This window comes from Odocoileus virginianus, chromosome 8 (genome assembly GCF_023699985.2).
Source record: "Odocoileus virginianus isolate 20LAN1187 ecotype Illinois chromosome 8, Ovbor_1.2, whole genome shotgun sequence".
Classification (NCBI taxonomy): Eukaryota; Metazoa; Chordata; class Mammalia; order Artiodactyla; family Cervidae; genus Odocoileus; species Odocoileus virginianus.
This window is the reverse complement of record NC_069681.1, coordinates 53,378,456-53,402,477: the sequence shown is the minus strand read 5'-3', so window position 1 is coordinate 53,402,477 and position 24,022 is coordinate 53,378,456.

Sequence of the window (24,022 nt, the reverse complement as noted above, 5' to 3'; positions counted from 1 at the left end):
ACTTTCACTTCACTTTCACTTTGCACAGTGGAGGAGAAAGTGTGATAGTTTTGCACCAAAATGCTATTTAGTTCAGTTCAGTTCAGTCATTCAGTCATGTCCAACTCTGCGACACCATGGACCGCAGCATGCCAGGCTTCCCTGCCCATCACCAACTCCCAGAGCCTACTCAAACACATGTCCATCAAGTCCGTGATGACATCCAACCATCTCATCCTCTGTCATCCACTTCTCCTCCCACCTTTAATCCTTCCCAGCATCAGAGTCTTCGAGTGAGTCAGTTCTTCGCATCAGGTTGCCAAAGTATTGAAGTTTCAGCTTCAGCATCAGTCCTTCCAATGAATATTCAAGACTGATCTCCTTTAGTAAGGACTGGTTGGATCACCTTGCAGTCCAAGGGACTCTCAAGAGTCTTCTCCAACACCACAGTTCAAAAGCATCAATTCTTCAGTGCTCAGCTTTGTTTATAGTCCAACTCTCACATCCATACATGACTACTGGAAAAACCATAGCCTTGACTAGATGGACCTTTGTCTGCAAAGTAATGTCTCTGCTTCTTAAAATGGTGTCTAGATTTTTCATAGCTTTTCTTCCAAGGAGCAAGTGTTTTTAATGTCATGGCTACAGTAACCATCTGCAGCAATTTTGGAGCCCCCAAAAATAAAGTCTGCCAATGTTTACACTGTTCCCCCATCTACTTGCCATGAAGTGATGGAACCAGATGCCATGGCCTTAGTTTTTTGAAAGTTGAGTGTTAAGCCAGCTTTTTCACTCTACTCTTTCACTTTTATCAAGAGGCTCTTCAGTTCCTCTTCTCTTTCTGCAAAGGGTGGTGTCATCTGCATATCTGAGGTTTTTGATATTTCTCCGGGCAATCTTGATTCCAGTTTGTGCTTCATTCAGCCCAGCATTTTGCGTGATATTCTCTTAAGCTAAATAAACAAGGTGATAATATACAGTCTTGAAGTACTTCTTTCCCAATTTGGAACCAGTCAGTTTTTCCATGTCCAGTTCTAACTGTTGCTTCCTGACCTGCACATAGATTTCTCAGGAGGCAGGCCAGGTGGTCTACTATTCCCATCTCTTGAAGCATTTTCCACAATTTGTTGTGATCCACACAGTCAAAGGCTTTAGTGTAGTCAATAAAGCAGAAGTAGATTTTTTTCTGTAACTCTCGTGCTTTTTTGATGATCCAATGGATGTTGGAAATTTGATCTCTGGTTCCACTGCCTTTTCTAAATCTAGCTTGAACATCTGGAAGTTCACAGTTCACAAACTATTGAAGCCTGGCTTGGAGAATTGTCAGCATTACTTTGCTAGCATGTGAGATGAGTGAAATTGTGCATTACTTTGAACATTCTTTGGCATTGCCTTTCTTCAGGATTGGAATGAAAACTATTTCCAGTCTTGTGGCCAGTGTTGAGTTTTCCACATTGGCTGGCATATCTTTCAGGATTTGAAATAGCTCAACTGGAATTCTATCACCTCCACTAGCTTTGTTCATAGTGATGTTTCCTAAGGTCCACTTGACTTCACATTCCAGGATGTCTGGCTCTAGGTGAGTGATCACACCGTCATGGTTATCTGGGTCATGAACATCTTTTTTGTATAGTTCTTCTGTATATTCTTGCCACCTCTTAACATCTTCTGCTTCTCTTAGGTCCATACCATTTCTGTCCTTCACTGAGACCATCTTTGCATGAAATGTTCCCTTGGTATCTTTAATTTTCTTGAAGAGATCTCTATTCTTTCCCATTCTATTGTTTTCCTCTATTTCTTTGCATTGATCATTGAGGAAGACTTTCTTATCTCTCCTAGCTATTCTCTGGAACTCTGCATTCAAATGAGTATATCTTTCCTTTTCTCCTTTGCCTTTACCTTCTCTTCTTTTCTCATCTATGTGTAAGGTCTCCTCAGACAACCATTTTACCTCTTTCCTTTTTTTTTCTTGGGGATGGTCTTGATCGCTATCTCCTGTACAATGTCAGGAACCTCCTTCCATAGTTCTTCAGGCACTCTATCAGATCTAATCCCTTGAATCTATTTGTCACTTCCACTGTATTATTGCAAGGGAATTGATTTAGGTCATACCTGAATCCAAGTCTATGCCCCAACCAGTAAGGCTGAAGAAGCTGAAGTTGAACAGTTCTATGAAGACCTACAAGACCTTTTAGAACTAACAACCAAAAAAGATGTCCTTTTCATTATAGGGGACTGGAATGCAAAAGTAGGAAGTCAAGAAACACCTGGAGTAACAGGCAAATTTGGCCTTGGGGTACAGAATGAAACAGGGCAAAGGCTGACATAGTTTTGCCAAGAGAACACACTGGTTATAGCAAACACCCTCTTCCAACAACACAAGAGAAGACTCTACACATGGACATCACCAGATGGTCAACACCGAAATCAGATTGATTATATTCTTTGCAGTCAAAGATGGAGAAGCTCTATACAGTCAGCAAAAACAAGACCGGGAGTTGACTGAGGCTCAGATCATGAACTCCTTATTGCCAAATTCAGACTTAAACTGAAGAAAGTAGGGATAACCACTGGACAATTCAGGTATGACCTAAATCAAATCCCTATGACTCTACAGTGGAAGTGAGAAATAGATCTAAGGGACTAGATCTGATAGACAGAGAGCCTGATGAACTATGGACGGAGGTTTGTGACATTGTACAGGAGACAGGGATCAAGACCATCCCCATGGAAAAGAAATGCAAAAAAGGCAAAATGGTTGTCTGAGGAGGCCTTACAAATAGCTGTGAAAAGAAGAGAAGTGAAAAGCAAAGGAGAAAAGGATAGATATTCCTATTTGAATGCAGAGTTCCGAAGAATAGACAGGAGAAATAAGCAAGCCTTCCTCGGCAATCAATGCAAAGAAATAGAAGAAAACAACAGAATGGAAAAGACTAGAGATTTCTTCAAGAAAATTAGAGATATCAAGGGAACATTTCATGCAAAGATGGTCTCAACGAAGGACAGAAATGGTATGGACCTAACAAAAGCAGAAGATATTAAGAAGAGGTGGCAAGAATACACAGAAGAACTATACAAAAAAGATCTTCATGACCCAGATAATCACAATGGTCTGGCTCACCTAGAGCCAGACATCCTGGAATGTGAAGTCAAGTGGGCCTTAGGAAGCATCACTATGAACAAAGCTAGTGGACGTGATGGAATTCCAGTTGAGTTACTTCAAATCCTAAAAGATGATGCTGTGAAAGTGCTGCACTCAATATGCCAGCAAATTTGAAAAACTCAGCAATGGCCACAGGACTGGAAAAGGTCCATTTTCATTCCAATCTCAAAGAAAGGCAATGCCAAAGAATGTTCAAACTACTGCACAATTGCACTCATCTCACACGCTAGTAAGGTAATGCTCAAAATTCTCCAAGCCAGGCTTCAACAGTACATGAATTGAGAACTTCGAGATGTTCAAGCTGGTTTTAGAAAAGGTGAAGGAACCAGAGATCAAATTGCCAACATCCACTGGATCCTCAAAATGCAAGAGAGTTCCAGAAAAGCATCTATTTCTGCTTTATTGACTACGCCAAAGCCTTCGAATGTGTGGATCACAATAAACTGTGGAAAATTCTGAAGGAGATGGGAATACCAGACCACCTGACCTGCCTCTTGAGAAACCTGTATGCAGGTCAGGAAGAAACAGTTAGAACTGGACATGGAACAACAGACTGGTTCCAAATACAAAAAGGAGTACGTCAAGGCTGTATATTGTCACCCTGCTTATTTAACTTATATGCAGAGTACATCATGAGAAACGCTGGGCTGGAAGAAGAACAAGCTGGAATCAAGATTCCCGGGAGAAATATCAATAACCTCAGATATGCAGATGACACCACCCTTATGGCAGAAAGTGAAAAGGAACTAAAAAGCCTCTTGATGAAAGTGAAACAGGAGAGTGAAAAAGTTGGCTTAAAGCTTAACATTCAGAAAACTAAGATCATGGCATCTGGTCCCATCACCTCATGGGAAATTGATGGGGAGACAGTGGAAACAGTGTCAGACTTTATTTTTTTGGGCTCCAAAATCACTGCAGATGGTGACTGCAGCCATGAAATTAAAAGATGCTTACTCCTTGGAAGGAAAGTTATGACCAACCAAGATGGCATATTAAAAAGCAGAGACATTACTTTGCCAACAACGGTCTGTCTGGTCAAGGCTATGGTTTTTCCAGTGGTCATGTATGGATGTGAGAGTTGGACTGTGAAGAAAGCTGAGCGCCGAAAAATTGATGCTTTTGAACTACGGTGTTGGAGAATACTCTTGAGAGTCCCTTGGACTGCAAGGAGATCCAACCAGTCCATCCTGAAGGAGATAAGTCCTGGGTGTTCACTGGAAGGACTGATGTTGAAGCTGAAACTCCAGTACTTTGGCCACCTCATGTGAAGAGTTAACTGGTTGGAAAAGACCCTGATGCTGGGAGGGATTGGGGGCAGGAGGAGAAGGGGATGACAGAGGATGAGATGGCTGGATGGCATCACCGACTCCATGGGTATGGGTTCGAGTAAACTCTGGGAGTTGGTGATGGACAGGGAGGCCTGGCGTGCTGCGATTCATGGGGTCGCAATGAGTTGGACACGACTGAGTGACTGAACTGAACTGAATCATCTAGTAGTTTTCCTTACTTTCTTCAATTTAAGTTTGAATCTGGCCATAAAAAGTTCATGATCTGAGCCACAGTCAGCTCCCGGTCTTGTTTTTGCTGACTGTATAGAGTTTCTCCATCTTTGGCTGCAATGAATATAATCATTCTGATTTTGGTGTTGGCCATCTGGTGATGTCCATGTGTAGAATCTTCTCTTGTGTTGTTGGAAGAGGGTGTTTGCTATGACCAGTGCATTCTCTTGGCAAAACTATGTTAGCCTTTGCCCTGCTTCTTTTTGTACTCCAAGGCCAAATTTTCCTGTTACTCCAGGTATCTCTTGACTTCCTACTTTTGCATTCCAATCCTCTACATTGAAAAGGACATCTTTTTTGGGGTGTTAATTCTAGAAGGTCTGGTAGGTCTTCATCGAACCATTCAACTTCAGCTTTTTCATCATTACTGGTCATGGCATAGACTTGAATTACTGTGATACTGAGTGGTTTGCCTTGGAAATTAAAGGAGATCATTCTGTCATTTTTGAGATTGCATCCAAGTACTGCATTCTGGACTCTTTTGTTGACTATGATGTCTACTCCATTTCTTCTAAGGGATTCCTGCCCACAGTAGTAGATATAATGGTCAACTGAGTTAAATTCTCCCATTCCAGTCCATTTTAGTTCACTGATTCCTAAAATGTCGATGTTCACTCTTGCCATCTCCTGTTTGACCATTTCTAATTTACCTTGATTCATGGACCTAACATTCCAGGTTCCTATGCAATATTGCTCTTTACAGCATCAGACTTTACTTCCATCACCAGTCACATCCACAGCTGGGTGTTGTTTTTGCTTTGGCTCCGTCTCTTCCTTCTCTTTGGAATTATTTCTCCACTGATCTCCAGTAGCATATTGGAGCACATACTGACTTGAGGAGTTCATCTTTCAGTGTCCTATCTTTTGGCCTTTTTATACTGTTCATGGAGTTTTCAAGGCAAGAATAGTGAAGTGGTTTGCCATTCCCTTCTCCAGTGGACCACATTTTGTCAGAACTCCCCACCATGACCTATCTGTCTTGGGTGGCCCTACATGGCATGACTCATAGTTTCACTGAGTTTGATAAGGCTGTGGTCCGTGTGATCAGTTTGGTTAGTTTTCTGTGATTGTGGTTTTCAGTCTGTCTGCCCTCTGATGAAGAAGGATAAGAGGTTTATGGAAGCTTTCTGATGGGAGAGAATGATTGAGGGGGAAACTGGATCTTGTTCTGATGGGTGGGGCCATGCTCAGTAAATCTTTAATCCAATTTTCTGTTGATGGGCAGGGCAGTGTTCCCTCCCTGTTGTTTGAGCGGAGGCCAAACTCTGGTGGAGGTGATGAAGATAATGGTGACCTCCTTCAAAAGGTCACATGCGGCCCTGACCCTGCGGCAAGCCACCACCAACCCATACCTCCACCAGAAACTCCTGGACATTCACAGGCAAGTCTGGCTCAGTCTCTTGTGGGATCACTGCTCCTTCCTCCTGAGTCCTGGTGCACATAAGGTTTTGTTTGTGCCCTCCAAGAATCTGTTTCCTCAGTCCTGTATAAGTTCTGGCAGCTCTACGGTGGGGTTAATGGTGACCTCCTCAAAAAGGGCTTATGCCATACCCAAGTCTGCTGCACCCAGAGCCCCTGACCCTGCGGCAGGCCATTGCTGACCTGTGCCTCCTCAGGAGACACTCAGGCATAGTTGTGGCTCAGTCTCTGTGGAGCCTCTGGTTTCTGATGTGCATAGGGTTTGGTTGAGCCTTCCAAGCATCTCTGGCAGGCATGGGGTTTGATTCTAAATGTGATTTCACCCCTCCTCCCATTTTTCTCGGGCTTCTCCTTTGCTCCTGGACATGAGGTATCTTTTTTGGTGGGATCCAACATTCTCCTGTCAATGGTTGTTCAGCAGTGAGTTGTAATTTTGGAGTTCTTGCAGGAGAAGGTGAGTACATGTCCTCCTACTCCGCCAACATGCTATAGGTTATGCTTAATCTGATAGTTTAGTGGATTATATTAAATAGGATCATAAATTGAAAGAGATCTTAAAAAACTGCTTGAGTTAAGGTTTTCATAGCCTAACAATTATTCCATAATTTGTGATTTATTTGTACATATAAAAAAAAGGATAGACTCTTATATGTAGTTACTCAGGCAGTTCAGCAAGGATATTGATTCCCTGCAGTTTGTCAGGAAACATGCTGGGGAAGTCCACAATGAGTGTGCAAGTGAATGTGTCCACAATCAGCAACTGACTTTTTTGGAGCACGCTGAGGTAGAGGGCCCGTGGATGACAAGGTAAGAGGACTGAGCAGACGCCAACATGTCTAGAACTTAGAAATAAAGATAACATTCCTGCACAGCCAAGTAGATGCCACAAAACTCAAAGCTGAACCTATCATGGTCAGTTTGCTCCTGGTATAAAAACCACCTAACACATTTTGTTATTACTCATTCCTAAACCCATAGTAGTTTCAATCAATAAGTCAATCGCTATATGTAGGAACCCTGAGAGCAATGAAGAGAAAACTTCTCACTCACAATGGAGTAAGGAGAATGATAAGAAGCAGACATGGGAAGCTACTCAGTTTCCAGTTTGTGTCAGTTGGTATTGTCTGCTCCATGGACTGACAAACTTTTTCCATAAACACCAGATAGTAAATGTATGAGGGTTGGCAGGTTGTCCAGAGTCTATCACAGCTACTCCACACTGCCACTGTTGCACAATAGTAGGCATAGATGATGCACAAATGAATGGACATGGCTACGTTCCGGTGAGGTATTATTTAAAGAGTAGACAGAGGGCCACATTTGGCCTCCAACAGTAGGTTACCAACCCCTGGTCTAATGACCCCTGAAAGCAGGGCTGAATTAAAACACAATACCACAACTGGTAGCTCAGCTGGTAAAGAATCCACCAGCAATGCAGGAGACCCCAGTTCGATTCCTGGTTTGGGAAGATCCCCTGGAAAAGGGATAGCATACCCACTCCAGTATTCTTGGGCTTCCCCGGTGGCTCAGATGGTAAAGAATCTGCCTGCAAGGTGGAAGACCTGGGTTTGATCCCTGGGTTGGGAAGAACCCCTGGAGGAGGGCAAGGCAACCCCCTCCAGTATTCTTGCCTGGAGAAGCCTCATGAACAGAGGAGCCTGGCAGGCTACAGTCCACGGGTTCACAAAGAGTTAGACACCATAACTGATGTTTGTAACTGTGGTCTTAGCTCAGCAAGTAACGTTTTGATCATGTTCAGTGTTCTTCACTTAAGAAGGGACTTTCCTGCTGGTCCAGTGGCTAAGATTCTGAGCTCCCAATGCACGGAGTCCAAGTTTGATCACTTGTCAGGGAACTAGATCCCACAGGCCATAGCTAAGAGTTTGCATGCCACAACTAAAGATCCCCAGTGCTGCAACTAAGACCTGCACAGCCAAATAAATATTAATAAATAATTCATTTCGAAAAAGAAGTCAAGAAGATGTGTAAAGTGTATTAGAAAGAGTCTACCTAGTATTAGAAATAATTTTGGTAGTTAGGAGATAAATACTAAGCTTTATGGCAGAAAATAATCTGAAAACATAGCATGTTCTGTATATTTGTGTGTCTGGAGTTTTCACTCCTGTGGATTTCTATATCAGCATGTACATAGTATTTATACTTGTAGTCTAGACCTGAATCCTCCAATACAGTAACCACCAGCCACATGTGACCACCAAGCATCTGAAATGTGGTTAATATTCCTGAAGAACTGAATTTGGGGCTTTGTTTATTTCTGCTTTACATTTAAATTTATTAAAAGTGGATACTCATTTCAGTGAGTGGAAAACTTTAAAATGCATCTGTTACAATTCGGATGAACTTTTTCAGTCTAATTTTTGGAAATCTAAATACAGATCAAGTATTTCTTATGAAAATGTAGCATTCAACTTGAGATGTGTATTGCATTATATTTCTCTTGGACAAAATATCTAATACATATTTTATGTTCTAGAATATCCTGGTGAGGGACGTCAATGTGTTTCCTTCTGCATTTGAAGAATGGGGAAAGACTGGACAGTAAACGGTGTGTGCAGTGAGTTAATGGCAGCGAGGCAATTACATTCATGGTCCTGTTATTCCAGCTCTTCGGCTCATCCTATTGAACAGCAATGCCTTAACAACTCTTAATGGAATCAAAGCTCCCCTGAGATATCTTTAAATCCACATTATTTGGCTAATGTGAATTCTGATGTTTGTGAAGAGACCAGTAGCAGGAGTGATCAATTGTAATCCCCAGGAGATAGGGCCCCAGGTCGTCCTCAGGCTTCGAGACTGAAGGGGTGACTCAGCATCAGCAGTTCAATGGAACATTCGCATCCTGATAACTCAGTGAGAAAGAACCAGTATGATCCAGAGCCACTCCTTGTTTGTCTGAAAATCCTCTCACACACAGCAGAACTAAAACCACACCCATGTGTCCTGACTCCCAGGTAGGTTTTTTTTCTCTGCCATTTCTCATTCAAATGCAATTTACACAAAAGGTAAAAGTCAAAAGCAGGGAAAAGCAAGAATCCTTTTTTAGGGACTTCCCTGGTGGTCCAGTGGTTAAAAATTTGCCTTCCAATGCAGGAGGTGCAGGCTTGATCCCTGTTCAGGGAGCTAAGGTCCTACATTCCTGTGACTGCAAAACCAAAACATAAAACAGAAGCAATATTGTAACAAATTCAATATAAAGACTTTAAAAAATGGTCCATATTAAAAAAAAAAAAAAGAATCTCTCTCTTTTTTTTTTTTTCAACTTTCTCTAATTTGAGATCTCAGTGATAACATTTTGCATGGATTTATAACAAAAGTTGTCATAGTACCTACACGTCTTCCCTGCCTGAAACCAAAAAAGTGATGATCAAACTATTAGCAGGCTACAAAACCTGAGCACCAACCAATCAAGAAGGACATTGGCAGAGCTGGGGGAAAGTCTGGCCATCAGCTTCCTCTCCAGGCCTCCTAGTTCCTTCTCTCCTGCCATGTTGGCTTTATATTCCTAGCCTAGAATTCCAGGCAGCCACTTTGACAAGGACTCTGAAACCCTTTGCCCCAATCCCAGGTCCTCCTGCCCCTGGTTTGGGAGTTGGCAGTCACTGTCTCGGCCCACAGTTTCTAGTCTGGGTCTACAGCACTGCCTGACCACAGTGCCAAATATCACGAGGACTTCACTGAAGATTGTCTCCCCTCTGGCCCACCCAACTTCATCTTCTACCTTCCCCAAGGCTGGACATCCACCCTTAGATGCAGGACTTGAACTTCCCAGTTGGCCCTAGGGATGCAAGGCCCACCCCTCCCACTCTCCACACTTCCTACCCCCACACACTTTTCAGATGAAATCTCAACTTCTTCCAGTCTGAGTTCACCCAAGATCTAACAGGTCTTCTCAGTGTGTGAAGACTTTGCCTATGCCCCTATACCCTTATTCTCATTTGCCTGTGGAGGCAAAAGTGAAGTCGCTCAGTCATATCTGACTCTTTGCGACCCCATGGTATGTAGCCTGCCAGGTTCCTCCATCCGTGGATTTTTCCAGGCAAGAATACTGGAGTGGGTTGCCATTTCTAAGTGGATGGCATTATACTTCATTTGGTGGTTATTTCCCACATGTTATGTTCCTTCTGCATTTGTAACTTCTCGGGGAAGACCTACAGTTAACAATTTTGTATTGTATATTCAAAAATCGTCAAGAGAGAAGGTCTTAAAATTTCCCATCAAAACAAAAATTGCTGCTATTAATACTGGTGATGATGATGTTATCTTGACCTATTGTGGTGACCATTTTGTAATACATGCATGTGTTAAATCACTATGTTATATACCTGAAACTAATATAATGTTATATGTCAATTATATCTTATTTTAAAATAAAAAGTAAAATACAATGAGAAAAAGAAAAAAAAGAAAGAGAATACTTTAAAAAAAATACGATGTCTTTTGTAACCTAAGTGTCATAAAAGCTGGATACACAAAGGCTGGATTATGAAACAGGCATTCCATGGAGTACTATTTACATATACATTAACAATAAGTTAATAATACACTAACACTGCCTTCTCCAAAAAAAGTCAGTTTCACAAATATAATGTTGAATGACAGAGGCTAGACTCAAAGCAATATCTTTTGTATGATTCTATTTACGTATAGTTCAAAAGCACCCAAAACTAGGCTAAAACATTTAAGAAGTCAGGGTAGTAGTTACCTCTGAGGAGGAAAAAGAGAAGAGGGATTATGAGTTGATTCAAGGGTGGAATTCTAGAGGTTGGCGGAATTGTATTTCTTGCCCTGGGTGATGACTGTGTGGATAGCTCACTTTATGACAATACATTAAACCATATGATTCTGCAATTTTTTCTGCATTTTTTCCATAAATGTGTTACACTCCCCTCAAAAGTCAAGAAACTTATCTTCTAATAAACAGGAAACAAAAGGTAAATTATATTATGTATTCAGCAACAAAGGCTAATGTTTCTCCTGTGTAAAATAGCAATGATTACCTTGTTTTGATTTGAGGAACCCAATCAACACTTCCAGTGATGCCAGAAATTTCATCATAAGAAATTCAATTTTTCTGTAAAAGAAGATCCTATTGCACGCAAATACTGGTAGAAAATAAGTCAGAAATTATTTGGGGTTTGTTCACCATTAGAGGGTAGGGCTCAAGTGCAGGAGTTCTGGAGACAAACTAGGCAGTTCACATTCTGGTTCGACTACTTTCTAGCTGTTCCAGTTACTTTTGTTATATAGCAAATCACCCCCAAACTCAATGACTTAAAACAACAACTATTTCATTTTGTTCAGGTTCTGTGGGTTAGAGATCTGGGGAAGTGCTCATCTCAGTGACTTCGTTGTTGTTCCTTGTAGCACTGCCTAAGATCACTCAGTGATGCTCAGCTGGCTGATGAGCTAGCTGGCCTGCAGCGGGCGGGGTGTGGGGGGCGTCTTAGACGGTTTCATTCACAAGTTTGGTACTAGAGATAAAATGACTCAAAGCTAGGATTGCCAGGCAGAGCAGCTGCGTGTGACCTCTCTGCGTAACTTGGCTTCTTGACAATATGGCAGCCTCAGGGTAATCGGACTTCACACATGGCAGCTCAGGGCTCCCAGTACAAGCGGTCCAGTGATCAAGGCCAAAGTCACACTGCCTTTCATGTTCTAGATGCAGAAGCCAAGTCGTGTCACATCAGCCACACTCTGTTGAGTGACGTAGTCATAAATCCACCCAGATTCAAATGCAAGAGACACAGGACCTGACCCCTTAATGGGAAGAGTCAGAAGGTCACATCGTCAAAGAACATGCAGGATGAGAGCTCTTGTTGCAGCCAGCTGTGGAAATTACCATCTACTACGCTGCTTGTGTGACCTTGGGCAAATATTTTAAATTCACCAAGACTCGCTTACTGCACTTGCAAAAGGATGGTAATAGTAGCCACTTTATGGAATTACTTTGAGGACAGACTGATGACATAATACACCTTAGGTGTTTAGCAGTACCAGGGTCACAGGAAGAGAAGAGGAAACATTAGTTATTTACCTTCCTGTGAAGATTGCAGGAGCTGAGGAAAGTGGAGGTCAAAGAGAAGGCGATGCTACGGTAAAAGTCAGAGAAAGCAGACCTGGGAAGAAGGCACAGGGGGATGAATAGGCAAGTTACACAATCAGTGATGCGTCCCAAGAAGGCAAAACGGTTCAGAAAACAATGTGGGCGAGAAGGAAAAACAAGCTTGTTCAGCTTCCCAATTTTCCCTAGAATTGGCCTTGGTATTTTGTCAAGCAAGCTGTGGGAGATGACTTGTTTAAAAAAGTCATTTTCATTAGAAACATCAGATTGTCTTCATTCTTAGGGCCGCCAAGTAAAAATAAAAGAGGGACCCTGCTTTTGACACATCCTGACACTGACGGCAGAGAGTAATCTTTCTTAAGTCTCTAAACAAAGGAACACCAATCTTTCTGGGCCATGGTGGTGCCCTGGGATTTGTTACAGAAATGGAAGGATGTAACAAACTTTAAGTGTAATAAATGGATCTCTTCCAAACAAGTCCCAGATGAACCAGGTGAAGGGGATCTGTATTATGGGATGTTTTATTAATACTTAACAGAAAGAGCCAAAAACCCTTTGCCACTTGGCAGCTGTGAAATCAACCTTTTTAGCAAATGATGAAAACAGGAGACAATGTAAATTAACACTTTGCAGGGAATTAATGCAAAATTTTCAATCTCAGAACTGACATGATGCTTCAGTTGACAAGCCAAATGATACTTTATGCCATTTTTTTTTACCATTTTTTAATTGCAAAAATACAGAATTATATGAAAGACAAAGTAGATAATATTTTTGCAGTTCCTCTGCATGGATTTAATGCTCTTTCAGCTTGTTAATCAGGAACACTTATTGAGCACCTATTGGATATTAAATCTGAGCTGTCCAGAAGCTATACTTTCTACAGTCTTGAAACGAATATACAAATTTGAGAATTCCAAAGTCATGCTAAATTGTGATTCTACACTGGAGAAGCTGACTGTAATCTGGGACTTTGAGTTTTCTATGAAATAAACAGGGAAAAAAAACTACAAATATTTACTTAATATCCACATGGGCACAGGCCTTGCTATGTGTAGTGAAATATACAAAGTTGAGTAATATCCAAACACTATTGTCATAAGTGTCATAATCTAGCAAACAGAGGCATACAGTAATAACTCTATCATGAAACACATAAAGATCAAATACCAGAGTAGAGATTTTTAAAAAACATCATTCTCTGAGGATATTTGGAACAGAGTGAGTCATTCCAACAGGGATGTAGTAAAGAGAGAAAGCTTATTTTAAAAAGCAAAATTTCAAAGGGAGCCTTGAAGGATAGTTAGTGCTTTGAAGGAATATCCAAGCTCTAAGAATATTCAAATAGAATGAACACATTAAACAGGCTCTAGAAGCAGGATAATATGGAGAATACTCCAGGAAGAGAAAGCTGATCACACTGTGAGGTTCTTAGAGTCAGAGAATGCTTTTGCTTATTTTCAACACGTTGCTGGCACAAAGTAGAAGCTCAATAAATGTTCAGTAAATAATCAGACATTGGGCTATGGATGTAGAATGAAACAAAGAGGGGAGAAAAGATCTTGAAAGTCCAGTGCAAAAGTCCAGACCTCATTTTACATGTAAAGACATGATGGATCGATGCTACAGGACAACTCAATCACAAGGAACATAGAAATGAGAATAAAACGAAAGATAATGGCAGGGAAAACTTCTCTGTTTATTTCCTACCAACAGTGTTTATTCTCATGGTGGGTATTCAGGAGGGGTGCTTGTCTGATACATTAAAAAACAAGACTGATTTGTAAAGTATCATGATTTTATTCCCAACTCTGTGGTTAGGATTTCTCCACTATATTTTCAAACTTTTCAGAACTTGATTTTTGAAAAAGTGGTAATTGAGACAATGTTTGAAGCGTTTAACACACAGGGGGGTAAAATGCTAGAAAAATATCAACTCATTTGACTCCATAAGAAAAAAAACTTTGATATAAGTTCTTTTAAAAAAACTAAAAGAAAAATGCAAACAACAGACAGTAAAAAAAAAAAAAGCATCAAATAAGACAGATAAATATATAATACACTTATTATATAAAAAGATCATTCAATTTGATAAGAAAAATACTAAGAAATCAATAAATAAATGATCAAAGGGCTAAAATAACTAAGAAATGACTCACAAAGAAAAAGAAATGTAAATCAAAATGGCAAGTTTTCAACCTGGACAGTAAGGGAAAAATAAAAGATGTTAAAATAGTGAGATGCTATTTTCTAGGTTAACAAAAACAGTGTTTTAATATTAATAACCAATTCTGCCAAAGTTGCAATCAAATTGTTACATTTATACATTGTTATGACATTATTAATTGGTGCAAATCTTAGAAATCTACTTGACACAATATACCAGGTGCTATCAAAACCATGAATCCCACTCATGGGACTTGACTTAAGAAAAATTCAAAGGAAGAAAAATTTATGAGATTGAAGAAATTAATTTCAGTATAATTACAACAATGAAAATCTGAGCAAGGCAAAGTAAATTTAACAAGCATTTATTAAGTGACTCTCTCCATTGCGCCCTTTGATAACAGTGAAGAAAGCCAAGAAGATTTAGTTGCTGTCATCATGAGCTCACCCAAGGCAGAGGTTACTGTCCAAATTCAGACATGACAGAGTCACTTTGACACATATACACTACCATATGTAGAATAGATAGCTAGTGGGAAGCTGCTGCTAGCACGGGAACCTCAGCCCGTGCTCTTTGATGACCTATAGACAGGTGGGGTGGTGGAGGGGAGGAAGGCTCAAAAGAGAGGGGATACATGTGTAATTATAGCTGGTCCTAGGTGTTGTGCAGCAGAAACCAACCCAACATTGTAAAGCAATCATCCTCCAATTAAAAAAAAAAGTGAGTCCTTTAAAAGCCAAAAAAAAGGAGGCTTTGAGCCTGCCATGAGCCACATGCTCCTCTCACCTCTTAGAGCTAAGGGTCTGATCACAAGAAATCCATCGGAATTGCCTGCAACACTTTTAAAACATGCATATGTCTAAGTTCCATCATCAGGAGATTCTAATTCAGAATCTACCGATTTCAGTTGGTTTTGTGGTCCAGTTTACTATACTGAAGGACAGGAAAGCCTGAAGTACTGCCGTCCTTGAGCTCGCAAAGAGTCGGACACGACTAAGCGACTGAACAACAACCATATTGAAAAGGTATAAAGATAATACACTTGCATCCAGATGTGTTTGACATTGCTGCTCAGATCATTACACTTGTCAAATGCTCACTAAAACAATAGCAAAGCGCGATCATGAAGAATTAAGTTGTTAGGAAATTCAGCTTCCCTTCATAGGGTGCTGGTGACTCTAAATTAATGCCTTGTTTGTGCTAACGTTGAAACTTAAAGTTACTGAGAAAGTATTAGCAAAAATATAAGTGGAAAATTTTGTATTGGCTGTAACAGAAATGAATGACGAAAATCTAAATTGATTTTTATGGTTATTCTTTGCTTTTACTGCTTTAAAAAACTTAGTGTCTACTATTAAAGTAATTCATAAAAGTATATAATTAATCTGAACCTCACCGGCATCCCTCCTCTGTCTCTCTCTCTGCCCCTTACATATTGTTCCCAAATGGAAATTTCACTCTCTCTATATTGTATAAGAGTACTCTCTTAACCGTTTCATTTTTCCATGCTATAATTCTCAAATTGTTTCCGATGGGTTTGATATTAACAAATCCTAATTGGTTGTATAACAGAAGCAGGCAGTACAGTATTAAGCCACTTCTACAGCACCTATTTTCTGTATGCAAATCAGACAGAAACAAATGTTTGGCCCCAGCTGGGCAAAATGTCCCATTTAGAATTCTTTTCCTCTTCTTTGTTCTTTGATGTTCTGCAAATGAGCTTTAGAACTCCACTCTTCACACAATTCAATTTTACAGACCCATTATCTGAGATATAATGTGGAGGTTAAATATATCAGGGCAGCCATTATGTGAAAATAATTAACAGTAATGAATAATGCACTAATTCCACTGATGAGAGATGGTTATATGTGTAATGAAGTGTTGGGGCAGCTCTGACAAATGAAATTAAAATATTTAAACACTGTTTTATGATATTACTTTGCTCATATAATTTCCTTTACCTACAATGAGCCACTTGGATTATCGTCATTATCTTGACAGCTCTGAAGGATGAAATAGTGCGGGTTAATGTGACAGCGATTAGTCAGAATGAAAATCCATCACCCTGGGCAGAACAGGCGGAGGCAGAAAGGGCCCCTACCCGGTCCTGTTTCCAACACTAGAAGAATGATACTATCAACATCACTTCAATATTAAATGGATAGAATTATCTTGTCATTCAGTTACAGCCTCTGAAGAAGTACCTATTTGTACCTGCAAAGGAAAGGTCAGCCTTTCTTAATCACCCATAAAAATATGTTGATGGATCCTTTATATCAATAATAGTGACAGGAACAGAGACAGGAGAGAAGCATGACAATTTAAAAGCAAGAAGTTTCTCCCTCAAGTCCTGCAGCTTTTTCCCAGTAATTTTTACTGAAAATTGGACCTCAGAGTCCAATCTGTTGAGAAGGACACCGTTTGTCGCCTGCTTACTCTTACTCTGAGATGATCACAACAGACCTTTTTTGAAATCAGATTCTACCTCTGTTGAACTTGATTTTGCAAACATTCTTTGGAACATTTTTCCCAATCCTGTGTGGAACAGCTTTTCAAGACACAGCAAGTTTGAATTTTTCAATCCTGGTGAGGTAATCATCTATCTGCTTAACATGACGCCTAAACGTGATGCTAAACTTTAATAAAATATATGATGGGACAGGAAGTCATTGGTAACATAAGTGGAAACTATTACATCATCAATATCCACTCGTACACTCATATTGTCATGATTTTAGTTTATCAACTGACAAGAGGGATATCATTTCCAGAAATCTTTTATCTATACAAAGCATGTTAACAGTCTTAAAATTCTATTTCTTTACTTTTGTTTTGCTTCAGAACAATCGTGAAAAAGTGGAGAAACTACGGCCATTAGAACAGACTTCCAGAGAATTTCATTCTCTTTTTTTCTTTGCCTTTGGTTACAAGATGACTTGCTTTGATTCTGCTCCCATGAGGGAAAAAAAAAAAAAGGCATATGTTCACTAAAGACTAAAGCCCAAATTCTCTTCCGATTTACCTTAACTAGTTCCAGTATACTGGAAGTCCTCCTATGTAACAAGACATTATTATTTAAAGTGTGAACACAGCAGATTCGTTTGCTTATATTTAAAGTCAAATTTGAAAGTTTATTTCCTTTATTTCAAGCCAGAATTCACTGCCAGGAAAACAGGAATATCAACTGTGCTGGCAAGAGTTTGCTGGCCTGGCCTTGCTAACTTTGGGACACAATAGCATTTAAAGGAAGAGTCATATATCCACAAACTCTTTCCAAATACAAAACTTAGGATCTCCTTCATGCATTGATAGAGCAATTACACAGCCATCTCTAACATCAATGGGATTTAAAAAAACTAAATACCAGGGAAAATATCTCCTTTTAGGAATTGAAATGTTCATGATTACCTGAACAAAGTTTTTGAAGAGATAAAAGCACAATATGATTTTTAAGAAAGAAAAGAAAAAACCTTGTTAACATCAATACTGGGAGATAGAACAGTATTTGTGTAAGATTAACTACACAACATCAGTGTATTCATAACTGAACCTGCAATTAAAATAGCAAGGCCCCTTATGTAAGGGGTGGGTTATAGTCACTTCATAGATTTATGTAGATATCTAATCTAATTGGCATTTTTGAATGCTAATTCATTACCAACTCCTATTGCTACCTCAGCTATCCTTATGGAAAAGCCCGAAAAAGGAGAAAAAATATGCACCACTCAGAAACAATCTATGTGTGCAAATTTGCAAAGTTGTATGACAACATATATAAGATATGTCTCTATCCTAATAGGAAATAACCCTTGAAAATAATATATCCCTTTCCCGTACTTCTTGCATTTGGTCTGGAAAAAATTACAATTTACTTCAATTATCTGACAATGAAGTGCCTCGGTAATAAATCTAACATTAAAAAATCATTTCCAGCAAATTACTCCAATAAAATCAATGAAGGTCAGGCTCAGCTGTAGCAACAAACAAATGACATGCTATTGACAGGCTAGACGGACTTAATTGTCATTTATAAAGGTTAAGGGGATAAAACAATCTAGTAGAAAGCAGATGTTTTCTAAACAAACAAACAAACCAAAATGGAAACAAGTAAGATAAACTGAGCAATTTAGGCATGAACAACCTCAACATTTTACTGGCCTGGTCCCAGAGCAAAAAATCTGAGTTATTCTGAGTCTCAGCAAGCATGCATGTTGGAGTCAGTCAATATTTATCTGCTTCAAGGCTGCTTTGTGATCTTTCTACCTTTTATATATTGAAGTCATGAAACAGATTTTCTGCTAATAGAAAATGAAGAATTGATAAAATTGAATAACAGTAGCTAGGTTAAAAGCAGCTTGACCCATTTCAGAATTCCAGTAACTGCATCTTTGAGAACAGCAAACAGAGAGACGACAGCTTACCAATTCTCTGATAAAGAGAGAAGCTTGTTAATTGTGAGAGTTCTTTACCAGACATAAACCTAGGTTCTAAACATTCATATGTTGTTTAAAATCCCATGTTTGCAAACACCGTGAGACATAACCAAATAAACCTAGAAGGATCTTGTTAACAAGTAATTGTCCACTCCCACCTGCAAAAGTTAGCAAAACTTAACAATGGCATGGATCAAACTGCTTTGTCTGTACAGATTTCTCAAAATAGACCCCAAAACTTGCCTTACCTGAAAATGTCCAGGATCTTCCCTCTGTATTACAAGTGGCTCTCAGCCATTGCTTTAATGGAAAAGGAAACATTTTGAAGAGATCCTACTCTCCTGAAACCGCAGCTTCATAGAATCTCTAAAAAAGAAAAGGGCCGTAGATCACCGAATCCAATTCTTTCATTTCTTAGAGAAAGCAACACAGAATCAGAGAAAGAGAACTAGCCCCAGGTCAGTTGACTCCCAGGGAAATCTTTTTTTACCAAGATTTTTATTAAAATGCTAAAAGGACGAGGAGAATACTGTCTGCTTCCCATACACGCCTGTTTTACCAAAATATGCAATCTGGTGTTCACAAGTGTGCCCACAATTACCTTCTTCATTGGTTACAAGAGCAAGGACCAAGTTTCTCAAATTTAAAACTTTTCCTCTCCTCTCCTCTCCTGGTCTTTTCTCACATGGGCACCCCCAAATACTCCCAAGTCTTTAAAAAAGAAAGAAAAAAAGAGAGAGAGACAGAGAGGTAAAAGAGAATAAAGAGGAGAAAGAAGCAAGAAAGGGAAAGAGGGAGAGACGGAGGAAGGAAGGGAGAAAGAAAATGCCAATTAAATTTAGTCTCTGAAATTAGCCTGGCCATCTCAAATAAGTAAGCAAATTTAAAAAAAGCAAATTTTTAAAAAAAGCAAAAAATAAGTAAGCAAACAAAAACCTCCCCACAAGAAAAGAAGATAAATGTGAATTTTATGTTTTTGTAATACCAGAAAATTATTTATTCTTATCTTTTGGGACATTCTTTACAGAAAAACTTGAGATGGATTTTTTCCTTTTCTTTAAATGCAGTATAGTTGCCATTCACTATCATATTAGCTTCAGGTGCATCACATAGTGATCTGACATTTATACACGTTATGAATTGACTAGTAAACACCTGTCACCATATAAAGTTATCACAGTATTATTGACTGCATTCCCTTTGCTGTGTGCTTCATCCTCATGACGTATTTATAACTGGAAGTGCATACCTCTTCATCCTCTTCAGCTGCGCTGCCCTCCCACCCCAACTCCGGTGGCCACCAGTTTGTTCTCTGTACCTACGAATTTGTGCCTGTTTTGTTTATTCATTTATTTATTTCTCACACATAAGTGAGCTCATTCAGTATCTGTCTTGTTCTGTCTGACTTATGTCACTTAGCATAATACTCTCTGCTGCTGCTGCTGAGTCACTTCAGTTATATCCGACCCTTTGCCATCCTACGGACTGTAGCCCACCAGGCTCCTCTGTCCATGGAATTCTCCAAGCAAGAGTAGTGGAATGGGTTCCCATGCCCTCATCCAGGGGATCTTCCCGGCCCAGGAACTGAACCCACATCTCTTATGTCTCTTGTATTGGCAGGAGACTAGCTCCACATGAGTAGCCCTATAATACTCTCTAGGTACATCCATGTTGTTGCTAATGACAATATTTCATTCTTCTTATGGCTGAGTAATATTCCATTGTGTGTGTGTGTGTATACACACATATATATATCACATCTTTATCCACTCATCCGTGCATGAACCCTTGGTTGCTTCCATTATCTTGGCCATTGTAAATAATGCTGCAATGAACATAGGGGTGTGTATATCTTTTCCAGCTAGTGTTTTCATTATCTTCAGATAAAAACCCAGAAGTGGAATTGCTGGACCATATGGTAGTTCTATTTTCAACTTTCTGAAGAGCATCCATACTCTTTTCCATAGTGGCTGCACCAATTTATATTCCTACCAGTGATGTACATCCTAGCCAACACTTGTTATATTTTTGGTGCTGGCCGTTCGGACAAGGTATGCAGTGATATCTCATTGTGGTTTTGATTTGCACTTCCCTGATGACAAGTGATGTTGAGAATCTTTTCATAGGTCAGTTGGCCATCTTGGAAAAATGTCTATTTGGGTGCTCTGCCCATTTTTCAATCAGATTTTGTGTTCTGTTTTTTATTTTCATTTGGCTGAGTTAGATCTCATTTGCAGCATGTGAGATCTTCGTTGTATCAAGCAGACATTTCATTTCGGCCCACAAAATCTCTAGCTGTGGCTCATGGTCTTGGTTGCTCCATGGCACATAGGATCTTAGATCCCCGACCAGGGATTGAACCCATGTCCCCTGCATTGCAAGGTGAATGCTTAACCACGGGACCAGCAGGGAAGTCCCAGATTGTGTTTTCTTTTTCATATTGAGTTATGTTAGTTTTTATATGTTTTAAACCTTAATCCCCCAGATACATCATTTGCAAATATCTTCTTTCATTCAATATGTTGGCTTTTCATTTTGTTGATGGTTTCCTTAAATGTAAGACCTGAAACCTTAAAACGCCTAGAAGACTAGTATGCTCATTGACATCAGTCTTTGCAATATTTTGGGGGGTGTCTTCTTAGGTAAGAGCAACAAAAGCAAAAATAAATAGATGGGACTCCATAATACAAAAAGGATTTGCATAGGGTCAGGTGGAAATTTCTGAATTTTGTTTAAAATATAGAAACAAAACTATGACTTAATGATATAAGTTAATTGGTAAAGCATGGATGCGATATTTTATTTTTCTTCTTAATGGATTTCCCCAGTATTAAGAAGCTAAAATCACTAAGTCTCCCCTCAACGGCTAATAAAAGAAGGTTTGTTCAAAATTCAAGCATCAGTTCCCACATTTTTGCTAACAGACCTTATTTCGTGTATTTAGTTTATAACAACAATGTTAAAATCACCATCAATAGTTGTATGCACCAAAGGCACAATTTATCACAGTCAGTGGGAAATATCTATTAAATACTAAAGTAGGGGATCACTTGGGCGAATTTCTAGTGAAGCAACTGCTTGTTAAGAGAACTTCACCTTCAGTTTGTGCCTAAGGAGTATTTTCTTAACCAAAACAGCAAAAGGGAATTTGTTCTTAAATTGAAAGTTGCATTATAAATGCTTAATACACCCAAAGTAATACAACGTCCTCATTTTTGGTAAAATTGAATTCTGGAAGCTGAGGCTCAAGAGAGATCAGGATAATTTCTGAGTCTCAGCAGCCTTGTTAGTTCCATCTATAAAGTGGAAATAAAATTTATTTTCTCATCTTCTTATTCCAGTTGTATTTTGAACAATGGGTAAGTCCAGTTGGGCACTCCCAGCATAGAGGGGCTAAAGATTACCCAGAAAGGGTTGCACAAGATCCAGGGATCAATACAAACGCTTTCGTGCCTACTCAGCTTTACCACCTTACAGGACCCACTCCCAGATACAGTCACCATGAGACCCCAGTGCATGAATAGAGAGATTTATTTGGTTGTCTACAATCCAATCATGATGCCAATATAAAAGATTTTCAAAGCTACAACTCAAGCATTGATTTCTCTCTCAAGATTACCATCACTTTTTAAATTTCTACCAAAATGGCTTTAAAATCAACCTTGGCATCAGAGATCACCTTCCACCAAACAGATGTCTACTGGTTAATTTTCTATTTCTTTGGGTAGTACTACCGTCCTGACTTCTACTCCTCCATTGTTTTATCTCCACCACAGAAATCACACAATGCCAGTTCCTGTTAAATGTCACATGATCATTGGCATGTTTTCTTTTGTTTTTATTTCCACCACACCACTGTGGTTCATCCCTCTTTACTTAATAAAGAAACAATGTCCCAAGAGACTGGCCTCCAGACTTTTTTCTCCACTCCCACACCTTGTTTATCCTGCACACATGTGTGAGATTTGATCCCAACTACAGAACCCAGCACTTCAGTCTCCATTCCATAACCCTGTAATCTGACCCTTATCTTTCCCAACTAATATAACATGCTGTCCTCCTTCTTTTAGCTACAAGATCCTTGTTCTTCATCATGCATCCTTCCATAGACACACCTAACAAGTTCCCTCCTCCATGCTTGGCCCCATGTGATGGAGATCGCTTCATGATGCATGTCCACCAGTTCTGAAATGGCCTCTCTTTATCTTTCCTTACCCAAATCTTATCCATTACAAGGCCAGATGCCTGGCCTCCCCCTCTTGCCCCTTTCCACTCAAAAAATGATGATTTATTCTTACATCCATTCATGCTTGTTTAATCCGTGTCTACAATGCAAATGATATGACTTTAGGCACCAAGAGAAGATGAAACAGAAGGACTTGGAAAGCTACTTAAGGTCGCAGAGCTGTGGGATAGACAAGAATGGTGCTTAACTGTCTCCTTAGTATAAGATTGAAAGAGAGAAGCACCACAGAAAAAGGTGCTAAGTGCCAAGAGGCTCCAGGGAGAAACAGATCCCTTTAGCTGGACGAAGTGGTGGTGACATTCGCACTTGGAAATGAGAGACAGGCTGCATTTGGGCAGGACGAGACAGGGAGAAGGGCTTTTCTGTGGAGAAAACACTGGACACAAGGGTGCTCTGAAAGTGAAAGTCGCTCAGTTGTGTCTGACTCTGAGAGCGACCCTGTGAACCCGTGGACTATAATCCATGGATTTCTCCAGACCAGAAAACTGGGGTGCATAGCCTTTCCCTTCTCCAGGGGATCTTCCCAACCCAGGGATCAAATCCAGGTCTCCTGCACTGTGGGTGGATTCTTTACCGGCTGTGCCACCAGTGAAGCCCAAGAATACTGGAGTGGGTAGCCTATCCCTTCTCCAGTGGATCTTCCCAACCCAGGAATCGAACTGGGGTCACCTGCGTTGCAGGCGGATTCTTTACCAACTGATCTATAAATGTACTCTAGTGAATAGTAACGGAGAAGGCAATGGCACCCCACTCCAGTACCCTTGCCTGGAAAATCCCATGGACGGAGGAGCCTGGTAGGCTGCAGTCCATGGAGTCGCAAAGAGTCGGACACGACTGAGAGACTTCACTTTCACTTTTCACTTTCATGCATTGGAGAAGGAAATGGCAACCCACTCCAGTGTTCTTGCCTGGAGAATCCCAGGGACAGGGGAGCCTGGTGAGCTGCCATCTATGGGGTCGCACAGAGTCAG